Here is an 11,554-nt window from a genome sequence, read left to right on the forward strand (position 1 = left end):
AAAGATCAGAAGAATCCAAGCACTACTTGCTGACTGGAAGAAAACAGCAAAAAGGAAAAAAAAAAAAAAAAAGACCGATTCCAGTGTTGCTCCCCACCCCCATCCTTTCTTCTTCCAAAGAGGCTTCTGTTCAGAGAAATTAAAGGACTCTGATAGCAGATCACAAATTCAGGACAGAAAAGCTCCACTATGTAGCCAGAGACTGTATTGTGGGTAACCAGACGTTGGGCACTTTTTTTGCTTATGAACTTTTGGACACCATTCAAATAAAAGACTATTTGTTCCTGGACAAACACCAGCAAAGAAGCTTTTAAGAGGAGGGGATATTTTTGTTTTGCATTTTCTCTTTGTGAAAAAAAAAAAAATGAGAGAGTGAAAGAGATAGAGAGACAGAGACCAAGAGACACTTGCTCTACTTACTTTTCACATAAAAGAACTTAGACTAATTTGTTTACTATTGCTGGGGACTCATGTTTACAAGTTCCTGCAGCATTGTGGTAAAAGAAATGCTATTTTTAAAAAGTAAAAACCCACGCAAGCCTCCATATTCAGGGTTCTTCTTCCCCTTCCTGCTTTCCTCACTCCCCACTTTCATTTCACAGATGGCCACAAACACATGAGCCAAGTCGAAGCTCAGGAGGCCCTTGTCTTTCTCTCCCAGACCCCTTTGAGACTCCCCTGTGAAAGGGTCATACCTGAACTTGGAAGGCACTCTCTAGTTCAAGTTCAGTGGAATTCTACTTGCCACAAAAGTCACACCCCACCTGTGCTCCTTTTCAGAAAACCAAACTCCCGGCAGTCCTAAAAACACACCCTAGATTTCAATCCCCCACCCCTTGCAGTTTTCATTTTCCTTATATACAGGGACCATTTCTGAAATCAAGCAAGCAAGATGTTGAATAATGTCCTTTTTAAAAGAGGGTGTGCTGTAACTGGGTCACTAACTGTGTGACTAATCACGGGTGCCTGTAACCACAGTGACTGTGGCTTCAACCTGACTTGGTCATTTGTAAACCACAAAATGACCCAGCCATCTGCAGAGGCTGCTGGCTCTGGAGTTCGCAGCTCTTCCCACGCCTGTCCCCTCCTCACCCACAGGAGCAATGGGAGCAGCCCCTGGCTGGAACCACCCTCCCCTTGCCTCTGCACTGGCAGCATCTGGGAGGGAGCCACTCACTTCAAACCTCTTCTTACTCAAGTCTTTACAGGCCTGTGTTGCAGAGGCAACCACAGCAGGCATTTGCGACAGTTGCTCTGGCCTGAGTTCCACTTAGCAACACCAAGTCCAAAGGAGAAAAGGAAGGGGTCTAGAATAAATTTTTTTTCAAGAAAAAAGCAAAACAAAACTGGAAAAATGGCCTGAGAAAAACTTTCCCCAGCTAGTTTAGGGCTCTTTGTTGTGCCTAACATTTATTCATTGCACTAAAAGTTAATAAAATCCATAAAGTTTTCCCCAATCACTAAAGCAACTTAAGGAATTTTCAAGACAGGTGTGTCCTTTTGCCCAAGGGTCCCCAAGTGTATCCTAAGTTAGGAGCACTAAGGCTGCAGTGTCTCAATGCAGGTCCCTCCCAGGGATCAGCCCAGATTGGGAGCTGCAAGGAGGAACAATTAACCCCTTACCTTCTGGAGACCCAGGTTCATTTTGGGGCATCCTGCAGCACTGTAAGAAAAATCTCGGCCAGGCGCGGGGGCTCACGCCTGTAATCCCAGCGCTTTGGGAGGCCGAGGCGGGTGGATCACCTGAGGTCAGGAGTTCGAAAGCAGCCAGGCCAATGTGGCTAAACCCCATCTCTACTTAAAATACAAAAATTAGCCGGGCGCAGTAGTGGGCGCCCGAGGCTGAGGCAGGAGAATCACTTGAACCCGGGAGATGAAGGTTGCAGTGGGCCGAGATTGCGCCATTGCACTCCAGCCTGGGTGACAGAGAGAGACTCCGTCTCAAAAAAAAAAAAAAAAAAAAGGAGAAGAAGAAAAACAAAAAAGAAAAATCTTAGGGCCAAGGGGCTTATTTGTAATTGAAGAGGATGATTGGTGGTAGTGGTGAGGAAGATCTGCTCTCACTACCTCTCAGCATGAACCCTCCACCCCATCTCTCTGAAAATGGCCTTACTTTTTTCTTCACGGTCTGGGTAAAATTGGTCGAAGGTACACAAAGGACTAAGCAACCTCTCTTTCAGCCCCACCCCCTTACCTGTGTTCACCCATTCTCTTAACCATCAATCCCTTTTTTTTTTCTCCTTATCACATTAATTCAGTAGGGCAACTGCTTCTGTCCTGGGGGAGGGAAAGAGTTTTCTCCAAAAGGACAGACGGAAGCAACAAATGGGAAGGAAACTGACAAAGCTTGTGAAATCCCAAACCGGACTGGTAAGAACAACATCATAAATTATGGATCCCTCGAGCCGCCTCCGGCCTGTCACTGCGTGGTCTGTCTCCACGGCCCTGCCGGGCGCGGGCGACACTTGTCCATGAGCGCGGGTCTCTCGGGCCTCAGATGTCCCCTCCCGGCCCGGCCGCAGCGCCCCGCGAGGTGGCCCAACTTAGGGCCGCGTGGGGTGATGGGCGCTCAGCCTGGAGGGACGCGCCAGCTGCGGGGACGACGCCCCCCAGCCAGCAGAGCACAGGCTCACCATTGTTCCCGCAGACCCCCGCGGGAACACCCTGAGCTGGCCTGGGCGCTCCGGTCCGAGCGGCCAGGGCCGAAGAAGGGAATGCGAAGGGCGCCGGGGGCGGGCGGGCGGAGAGGGTGCGGGATGTGCCCGCCTGCCCCGGGCGCTCAGGGCCCGCGGCCTTGGTGGGCGGCGTGGCGGGACCCAGGGCAGCGTGCGACATCTGCGCGAGAGCGCGGGGGCAAGAGGGGACGTCGTCACACTCAGGACGCCCATCTGGACAGGCTTTCCCTCCGTGCCAGAAGCGAGAAGGGAGAAGTCAAGGTTAAACGCTGCGGCGGGGCTGCAGGCGGGCACTGGCGGGAGCGCACAAAGCCGCCGGCCTCTCCACTCGCGCCCAGCTCGGCGCACGCCGCCCCCGCCGCGCCAAGAGCCCCGCGCAGGCTACCGTGGCCCCACCTTGCCCTTTGTCTTTCCTCCGGAGCAGATGTGCTGTGACCCCTGTAGCATTCGGGCTGTCAAAATTAAAGGAGCCTCCACTCTGTTTCGAAACTGCAACTCTTGTCCCCCAGACCTCATCAACCCCACCTCTTGTTTTTGTTTTTGTTTTGTGTTTTTGGCCACAAGTCAACCACTCATCATAAGGTGGGCAAACCCCTCGGTCCATATTTAAATTTGTTTGTGTGACAAATTGTCCTGCAGTTCCACCCTCTTAGCTACTGTAACCAGCACCAGAGAAACAATGAATTACGAGATTCAAGTTACGGAAAAACGACTCATCCTGCAGATGTTGTCTGCTGAAGCCTGTTCTATGGACAAATATGTAAAGGGTCTTTGTGTGTGTGTGTGTGTGTGTGTGTGTGTGTGTGTGTGTGTGTGTAAAGCCAACAGCCTCACATTTGTTCTTTGGTAATTTGTCTTCAATATGCCTCCCCCCGACCCCCATGATGAAAGGTCAATTATCAGACTCAAAAATAAGCAACCTTATCTGGCAAGCCTGTACTCCCAGAAATGAATGGGAGAGCTGGGGTTTCTCATGGGGCAGAGAAAAGGGAACTCCAAATCAAGCTGAATTGTGTGTGAGTCAGACTCTGGAGAAAATCGTGGGTAAAGGAAATGTTGGGGGCGGTTTCCTGGATTTCTGCTGCAGGAAGAAACCACCGAAGGGAGGAGGGAGGGCTGTTAGGGGAAGAAGTGAGGGAGGGGTGGAGGAGGAGAGAGAGAGCGTGGGCCGGGAAGGGAGGGAGAAGGGCCTCCTTAAGGCCGAGGGAGAGGGGCGGGGTGGATCGGTAGGAAGGCCGGGGCTTTCTTTGTTTAGTTGGTGTGGGCTGGGGCTGGGCTCAGTGAATGCGCCTAAGTGTGCACCGCGCGGTCAGCTGCCCGGCGAGGTAACAGCTGGCACCTGTGCGCGAAGTGCAGCCTGCATTAGCAGCATCATTATTCAGCATTAGAGCATTACAAAGATAATTACTGCGAGTTAGAAAAGCAGAGGACAGAGGGAATTGAAACCCCAGACCCCTTGGCTTATCAAACTCCCAGGTTACGAGTGTAATTTCAAGCAGCATTGGGAAAGCCACCTCTCGCAGAGCTGTGAGTCTGCCACGTTAAAGGGGACGCTTGGAAGACCCCACGGCTGGAGCCAGTGGCCCAAGGGCTCTTTTCCAGGTTTCATCCTGGCTCAAGGATCAAATTAGTGTCATAGATAGGATGCTGAAGGTCATCACACTAACATTTTCTGGTCTCCAAAGCCGTTCTACTTAGACTATCAGAACCGGCCTTTTAAAATCTAGAATTAAATGGGTCAAATGGAGTAGAGCAGGTACTTTGGTCTTTGAGTAACAATGATAGCCTCAACAATTAACAACTGTCCAGCTCTTTTTGTGTCAGATCCAATGGAAACACATTTATGAATTCTCTCCCTCAATCCTCAGAGCAACCTTAAAAGGAGGGCATGATTATTACAGCCATTCGATAGATGGGAAAAAACGAGGCTTCGAGAAGAGTCAGCAAAGTTCTTCAGCATTTTGCTCCCACATTTACTCTGTGCTTTTTCTTGGTCTAGAGCAGTGATCCCCAACCTTTTCAGCACCAGGGACCATTTTGTGGAAAACAAATTTTCCACAGATGTGGGGGGATGGTTTTGGGATGATTCAAGTGCATTACATTTATTGTGCATTTTATATCTATTATTATTACGTGTAATATATAAGGAAATAATTGTACAACTCAGCATAATGTAGACTCAGCAAGACCCTTGAGTTTGTTTTCCTGCAATTAAATGGTCCCTTCTAGGGGTGATGGGAGACAGTGGCAGATTTTCAGGCATTAGATTCTCATAAGGAGCATGCAACCCAGATACCTCGCACGCACAGGTCACAATAGGGTTTGCACTCCTATGAGAATCTAGTGCCAACACTGATCTGAAAGGAGGTGGGGCTCAGGTGGTAATGGTAGCAATGGGGAGTGGCTATAAATGCCAATCCTGGTCTATGGCCCGGGGATTGGGGACCCCTGGTCTAGAGAAGACTCAGGCCTACTGTGCCTCCTATTTTCCATTGGTCAGACAGGAATACAATTCCGTCCTACTGCCTAGAGGTTGAGAAGTACATGCCTTTGCTTTTGGAGAGCCAGTAAATCCCTTTCCCAAAGCCTGAAATGTGCACGAACGCCAGCTCTCCAAACACACATTCTCTCTGCGTGTATCCTTGGTTGGGTCAGAAGTAAATCTCACAAAAGTAAGTACCGTACTGTATTGTGATTTCTGGAAAACAAAGTATTTTTAAGAAGTGCCTTCTTTTATAGATTGGTATAGTAATTAGTGAAAAGTGTTTCACAAACTGGTTCAGCAAAAAGTTTGCACTTGGCACATCCAGCTAACTATGTGGGCCATAATAAGGTGAAGAACTTGGGAATCAACATTAACTTGAGCTTCATCTAGGCCGGTAAACTCATTTCCCATCTCCTGACTCAGACACAGTAGGCTTGAGTCTTCTCTAAACCCGGGGTTCCCTAACCCCCAGGCCACAGACTGGGAATTTTTTCTAACAACTTTTTTTTCTGACGCTGTAGTGAATGAAATCAGAGAGGACATTTAGTTTCTGGTGTACACGTTGAGTTTATACAATCAGATTATGATACCAAGGAAGTACTCTTATTAATAATATAGATCATAATTATTAATAGAAATGACTAACATGAACTGGGAAATGATGGGTCAGTTATGACACTGAATGCTACACATTCATTATCTCATTTAATCCTTACAATGAAAGCCCTGGCTTCTACTCCTTTCCTACTCCCCTCTCCACCCTCTAGCTAGGGAGCTCTTTTTTTTTTTTTTTTTTTTCGGGAACACATGCACTTTATTGAATGCCATTGTAGAAAAGTGTGTGAGGATAAAGGGCTGATATAGGGTGAGGAATAGAAGGTGGAGTATGTGGGAGACAGGTCATAGTCAGAGCTCCTGGCCTGGATGCTGCCTCCTGTTCTATCGATAGACTTGGAAGATCAACACTGGGATGATGATAAACAGAATGATCATGAGGATGTACAGAACCAGGGCCCAGATGTTCAGGCACTTGGCAGAGGGGGCATAGGCCTGGGCCCTGATCAGGTCACCAACCATCTTCCTGTCCCTAGACTTCATGGAGTAAGCGAATGCTATGAAGCCCAAGCAGCAGGAGTTCATGAAGAGGTTGTTAAACAGGGACCAGATGACATGGTCGGGCACAGAGGTCTTGCTGCAGATGTGGGTCATGGTGGACGTTGAGGGAGGAGGGTTGCAGGGCACCCCCAGCACAGCCACCTGTTACTCTTCCTTGAGCATCATATAGTTGCAGGGTGGCCGGTGTTTGACGGAATGAAGAAGGTTTGGACCGTGTGGTTCATGATGTCCAGTGAAGACCAGCTGTCAGGAGCTCTTTTAAAAATGTGAATGAGGCATGACGGCTCACGCCTGTAATCCCAGCACTTTGGGAGGCCGAGGTCAGGAGATCAAAACCATCGTGGCTAACATGGCAAAACCCCTTCTCTACTAAAAAAAAAAAAAAAAAAAAAAAAAAAAAAAAAAAAAAAAATTAGCCAAGCATGGTGGTGGGCGCCTGTAATCCCACCTACTCTGGAGGCTGAGGCAGGAGAATCACTTGAACCCAGGAAGCGAAGGTTGCAGTGAGCCGAGATTGTACCACTGCACTCCAGGTGGGGTGACAGAGTGAGACTCTGTCTCAAAAAAAATAATTGTGAATGAGGTCAGGTCCTGCCCTTGTGTTAAAGGCTTCCAGTGGCTTCCCACTGAACTCAGGAAAACTCCAACTGCTTCTCTGGGCCTCCAAGCCAGCACCTCCTGGACCTGCCTACTGCCAGTTGACTCCATCAGCCCATAGCACATGCTTCCACCTGCCTGGGCTTCTTCAGCCTTTAAAGACATTCACACCTCAGGGCCTTTGCACGCACCCCTTCCTCTGCCTGCAATACCTAGCCCTTGCCTGGCTGATTTATTTTTTTAATTCTTCCATTTAAATGTCTCTACCTCAGGGAGGCCTTCCCTCAAATCAATCAAATCACCCTCGTAACCTATTCTTTTTCTTCTTAGCTTAACACCATGTAAAATTATCATTATCGTTATTATTATTATTATTATGCCTCCTTACACCTCTACTTTTCTCCTTGATCCCTAAGAGCCAGGAAGTCAGGGATAGGCATTGCTCTCCATGCATCTTCAATGCATAACACTTTTGGACCATGCAACAATGTTTGCTAAATTAATCGAGAAGCACCCTCAGAGGTAGATACTATTATTATTGTTATTATTATCATTATTATTATTATTTTGAGATAGATTCTCACTGTCACCCAGGCTGGAGTGCAGTGGCATGATCTTGGCTCAGTGCAACCTCCACCTCCCGAGTTCAAGCAATTCTCCTGCTTCAGCCTCCCAAGTAGCTGTGATTACAGGCACGTGCCACCACACCTGGCTAGTTTTTTATATTTTTGGTAGAGACAGGATTTTACCATGTTGACCAGGCTGGTCTCAAACTCCTGACCTCAAGTGATCTGCCTGCATCCGCCTCCCAAAGTGCTGGGATTACAGGCATGAGCCACCGTGCCCGGCTGTAGATACTATTATCCCCACTTTATAAATGAGGAAACTGAGGCATGAGGATGTTTAATAACTTGTTAGAAGTTATACAACTGGACCTGGGATGGGCGTGTGACTATCTCAGATTGCTACCATTGAATGAAACCAAAAACAAAATGATAAACTCACACGATCTTGAAAAAATGTTAAAATCAAATTGGACTCTGTAGAAAATGAAGTTATCTTGTGGACAGTTTAAATTATTTACATGAAGGAAGTATCTCCAAATACATCAGAGATTAACACATCAGCTTGCGCATTTATTCCGGCCACACGGGTTAACATTAACATATTCTGTGACTTCAGATGCAATGTTTCCTACTATTTCTGATTTCTTAAAAGGTTTCGAACTATTGAGCACTTGGACTGTTCTCTTCAAACTGTATGGGCAGGTGGGCATTCCGTCCAGTCATTTCTGCCCTCACCTAAGGGAACAAGCCGAATATGGTTTTATTGCACAAGAGTAAGAGCCAATGCCGCCACAAACCCAGTGACCTTCTAGCTACTTTCTAAATCTTTAAATAACTTAGAAACAGCCCTCACCCAAGGGAAGGGTGGAATTTAAATTAAAGAGAAGGCGCTGATTTTGTGCTTACATTGCTGAAGTCCCTTCAAAATCAAGTGTCCCTGGTTTCTCCAGACAGGAAGTAGACAGCTTTTTTGTAACAAGGAAAACACCACGGGTCTTATCTCTGTGTTGCTTTCACAGCTTAGATAAACCTGTGTGTCCTACAGAGGAAATGCAACAGGGTTCCAGCAAGAACCTGTATGCTGCGGGAGAAGCTCCCTCCAGAGAACTGAAGTCTTCCGTTTCCTTCCAGCGGGAACCACAGCTGCTTTGTAGGAAAATACAGGAATTTGATTCACATAGAACAAAAACCAACAACCCTGAGGGGTAAGGGGATTTTCCTGAAATATATGAGTTTCCCTGGTTTCACATGATACTGTGTATGGTTTATACTTCATGTACCACAGAAGGCTGAAAATGATCATTTCCTGGCCCCTCCGGTGGTGGTTTTCCAGCCAGGAAAGCATTCTGACTAACCAGTCAATGCTATTTTTTTTTTTTTTTTTTACTTTTTGAGTCTTCATGGTACTGAAAGAAAGCCAACTGGTCCTTGCAGGGGTTGGGGGAGAGGGTGGGGCTTCAGAGAAGCAACCTTGAGTTGGTCTTGTTATCAATCATCTCCGCCTATTGTGAGAGTTTGAACAGGCAAAACCTACCCACACACACTGGCGTGATATGCATTTTCAGTGTGTTACTTAAAGCATAAATGAGACGTCATCTGCTTTTCCATCAGATTAGGTTTGGTTTTTAAATATAAATATTCAGACCAAACTGAGATTTTTAGAACTTTGTAACATACAAACTTGATTGTGAAAATATAGACAAGAAAGATTAAACTATTTTTAGTGTTTTTAAGTACAAAACTCTGTTTTCACTGGTTCGCTTACTCTTTCATATGTTCAAATGTGTATACATGAGCACCAGTGTGTGTAGTGAGGGAGTGGAGCTTTCAAATCTTGAGATCTCTACACAACGTTTATTTGCTGTTACACTTAAACGAGGTTGAAGTTCAGCAAAGGCAGGCAAAGCAGGCCTTCAGTTTGCTTTGGTTTCATAGACACATCGATCATTTCTTCTCTTTTGTGTGGTCGTTGTCAAAATTGTACATGGAGGCACCAGCAGGGCCCATTCAGCCCTTCAGGAAGGGCCCCTTGACATGCAGAAACTCTTAGTATACTAGATGCAATCAACTGTCTGTAGAAATGATAGACTCTGGGTGATAGTCACTGAATGCATGGCTTAGAGAAATTTAAGAACCCCAGGCCCAGTGGGTGGTGAGCATACATTTCTAGGAAGGCAATATCATGTCACCAAATGGGTCCCTGGGCTGGTCACAGTGAATGAAAAGAACCAATCTCAAGAAAGACTCTTCCAAATTGAAATGATAAACATGGGGACTTTTAGAAAGATAATTTGATCCAGAAATTGTCACTCTCTCCCTAATACTGTTGGGGAGAAGAGAGGGAGGAGGATGGCCTGACCATAGCTAAAATTATTATGCGCCCTGAGATGGACCTCCCTGCAATGGAGATGGATACAGGAGGCTCTTATGGACAGACACCAGCAGCCACCAGTGTTACATGTATTCTTGACCATTTGGCTAGTATATTTTGCACTAAATATGCATGAACTGGACTTATGCTTCACATGTCAGTTTCTTGTGATTTTGATTAAGCAACAGGCAGTCCTAAGCTCAACACCTTCAGGTGCCCTAACAAATCATTTCTTGCCCTGAGAAGCCAGGACCAGACTAGAGACTCACTTTGGTAGTGCCCCTGGGAGACCAGTCTGACCAGCCAGGTGGCCCCCTGGATGACCTCTCTGGCTTCTCTCTAATTCAGACAAACAAACACACTGAAATGAAACCTCGTGACATCGCAGGAACCCATGAGGAACCACTGTGAACGATCACTTCTTCACAATACTCATATCAGAGTTGTAACTAGAACATCTGATGTTTTTTAACACGATTCATTACTATTCATCAAAAGGCAGTTATTTTTCAATACAATTTGGAAAAGATACACTCCTAAGTCGAAGTTTCTAAGGATTTTTTTCCTCCAGGAATAAATGTTTGAGAAAGAATCTTCCTGAATAGACATACATATTTTTAATAGAGCAAGAAGCCTGGAATATGTTCCAAGAAAATTAAAGGAAATGCCATGCTTCTCATTATAAGGTATGCTCACCATGGAGAGTAAGACCTCTTAGGAAGTAGAAGAATGAATAAATGAATGAGTGAATAGGGTGCCTCTCAGTGAGGGAATGAACGATGACCGCTCCCACTGTTTTCTGGGGAGATATCTGTTCTCAGGATTTTTTTCACTGCTGGAAGGAAAGTTGAGTGAGGTGATTATGCCAAGCAGCCCGCAGACAATTAACCCAGGTTTCCAGAGAACATCCTGGTCCTGTCTAGGCTGGTGCCTGCCTCAAAGGCTTCCTCATCAGCATAGAGTTACTCAGGTGATCCTTCAATTTCCCTGAAGGTGTTACACGAGTAATGTAAAAATCTAGAAGAACTGAGCTCATAATGTGATAAGTAACAAAACTTTGCAAGCCTATTAGAGGGGAAAATTGGAAAGGTTGCAGCCAATTATTAATAAGACAGATGAACATGAGCTGTCTAGAAACCACTTGGACTCTGGGAGACATTGCCAATGCAGAAATGCGTGGAGCAGAGGGGGGCACCAGGCAGCCCCGGACAAATCCAGCCAGGAGGAGTGTTTTGATCATTCATATTAAGTGAACTAACATAAAATCAAGATTTTTTTTTTTTTTTTTACATTTAGAAAAATTTGCATTTTTACCTCTGTCTCACACACATACGAATGAAATTCTTCATTTTTAGTTTGAATCTATTAATCTGGGTCAGAAAGAGAAGGATAAAGTGATTGACCTCATCTAAAACACCAAAAAGTTTTGCATTTACGAAAATGAAATCACCACACTTCCATTGCAGAGGGTCAGGAGCCCTGGGTGCAATATTTAAGGAGGACTTCACTTTCGGGCTCCTGCAAATGCAGTGCTGGCGCCTGGGTGAGGGTCTCCTTAAATTTTATGCTAGCCTCGTGCTTGTTCTGACTACCAGTAATCACAGTTGGGAGGGAGGAAGACAGCATGGTAGATAAAATGAAGATTCCTTTATTAAAATGAAATTAAAGAACTGTTGGGCTTCCCATTTTATTAAATTTTAGAACTCAAATTACAAAGCTTCTAAATTTCAATTACATTGAAGTA

At 45.8% G+C, this 11,554-nt stretch overlaps 1 long non-coding RNA gene and 1 pseudogene across 1 annotated transcript; one reads left to right on the forward strand and one right to left on the reverse strand.

Moving 5' to 3' along the window:
- Nucleotides 1–2,062: 2,062 nt before the first annotated feature.
- LOC129485797 (uncharacterized) lies at nucleotides 2,063–3,398 on the forward strand. Its single transcript, XR_008658779.1, has 3 exons — nucleotides 2,063–2,148; nucleotides 2,259–2,370; nucleotides 3,100–3,398. It is a non-coding gene; the product is annotated as an uncharacterized lncRNA (long non-coding RNA).
- Nucleotides 3,399–6,054: 2,656 nt separating this feature from the next.
- On the reverse strand, nucleotides 6,055–6,717 carry LOC129485798 (interferon-induced transmembrane protein 3-like; annotated as a pseudogene).
- Between the last annotated feature and the right edge of the window lie 4,837 nt (nucleotides 6,718–11,554).

Source organism: Symphalangus syndactylus, chromosome 7, assembly GCF_028878055.3.
Source record: "Symphalangus syndactylus isolate Jambi chromosome 7, NHGRI_mSymSyn1-v2.1_pri, whole genome shotgun sequence".
NCBI classification, from domain to species: Eukaryota; Metazoa; Chordata; class Mammalia; order Primates; family Hylobatidae; genus Symphalangus; species Symphalangus syndactylus.